Source organism: Gavialis gangeticus, unplaced genomic scaffold (assembly GCF_001723915.1).
Source record: "Gavialis gangeticus isolate Ggan-Ray unplaced genomic scaffold, GavGan_comp1, whole genome shotgun sequence".
Lineage (NCBI taxonomy): Eukaryota > Metazoa > Chordata > Crocodylia > Gavialidae > Gavialis > Gavialis gangeticus.
The window spans coordinates 47114057-47116076 of NW_017728994.1; positions in this window are offsets into that span (position 1 = coordinate 47114057).

Consider the following 2020-nt stretch of genomic DNA (forward strand, 5'->3'; position numbering starts at 1 on the left):
TCAGATCCCTTCCGACCCTAGAAACTATGAAACTATGAAGCCCTAAACAAGCAGCAGCAGTGACAGACCCCAGCATTACCAGATCCTTAAAAAATACATAATGAAAAACCTAGCACTGTTAAACAAAAGCATACAGGTGACAATCTGTAATTCGTCTTCTCCAGTTCTGTGTGGCTTTCTTACTAAAAGGGAAAAACATGAATGTCCCCTGCCAAAAAAAGGTAAGCCATGGAAACAGTAATTGATACCTCCTCCTAACTAGACACTGAACCACTGATAACTATTCATTGAGTATGATGATCCCACCTGACATGTATTCACTATACAGTACTTTCATCTAGTCTGTATTTCCTTGGTTTGCTAATGACAATCTCATGAGAGCACCAATAAAAAGGTATCATATCTGAACCAAGAGGTTTAGATTTTTGCTCCATCTGCTGAGCCTGTCACCTTATTATAGAAGGAAATCAAATGAGTAAGGCATGATTTGCTCTTACTGAATCCATGCTCACTGCTCCTGAGCACCTTGTTCTTGTTCTTCTCCACATGTTTCACAATGGATTCCTCAGGGACCTACTCTATGCTCTTTCTAGGTATAGAGATGAGACTGCCAAGACAGTAGTTCCCTGGATCCTCCTCCTTCCCTTTCTTAAAGATAGGGACTATACTTGCTCTTTTCTTGTCATCTGGAATCTCACCTGGCCTCCAGAAATTGTCAAAGAGGATAGTCAATGGCTCCAAAATTACCTCAGCCAATTTCTTCAGTACCCAAGGGGGCACCCCAGCCAGCCCCACACACTCAAAAGCATTTAGCTTCTCAAAGTAATCCCCAACCTGCTATGCCATTACTTTAGGCAGTTTGTCTCCTTCCCTACTTTTGCTGCCAACGGCGCTCATCTGGTAGCCGACTGTGAAAACTAAAGTGTAAAAAGGCATTAAGCACATCAGCCTTCTCTGCTTCATCTGTAAATATGCCTTCCACATTCCATAAGGGACCTAAGGTTTCTCTGGTCTTCCTCGTTTCTGACATACTTGCAGACTCCTTTATTGCCTTTTAGGTCCCTTGCCAGCTGCATCTCAAATAGCAGTTGCAACACACTCCCTCTGAACTATATGGAAACAGAAAGGGAACTGAAGGAGATCAGCCCACAAATGTAAGGGGAGGAGAAGGAAGAAGCTAGGAGCTGCCCACATTGTGTCTTCTTATGACAAATTATTAAAATAAAAACTAATGAGAAACCAATTAGTTTTAAAGGATAGCATGCATGTGACCCTTCGCTAATCCTGCTAGGAAGGACCTGTATCTCTTTCCCTCCCACCTCTTGCAAAGCCAACTAAACTGTTCAATGAGCAACTATTAATGAAATAACAGGCATATTTTGCTTCTGCTATAGTTAGGTCCATAGAGAGGAGAGAAACATATTCATTTTGCATGTGTTGCCAGTCAAGAAAATACTTCATTTACACACAAAAACAGAAATACTTCATTCAAAAGAAATTGCAGTCAATTATATTATGAAACCAAAGGCTCTGCTAAATCTTGATCACCTGCATAAGAGGTACACTAGTCTTCACCTTTTAGAGCCCCTCATTGTCTGTCTGAGCCTACCTCTTGCCTCTTATGTTCTGCTGTAATCCTGCCTCTGAGCCAATACAGTAGTTAACACAGCACCACTTAGAAACTTTTACCTTTGCTCTTTACTTCCATTTTCAGGCCTGGCCTAAATTCTTGTTTAACTTAAAATCTTAAGGATTTACCAAAATTTAGGTTCTAAAAGCAATTAACTAATATTTTAACCTTCTTGAGAGGAAGTTAAAAGATTGGAAAAATGATTAATTGACAGTGGAAAGGATTTTCAATTAACAACTTCTAAAGAATTTTTATATAACTCCTATTTAACTTTCCTCTACATTTTTAGGGAGGGAAAAAAAAGCCTTTGCCAGCAAAACTTTAAAAAAAAATTCCCTTTCAATTTACATGAGACCATAGGATACCACAAAAAGCTTGGGGGGGGGGGGG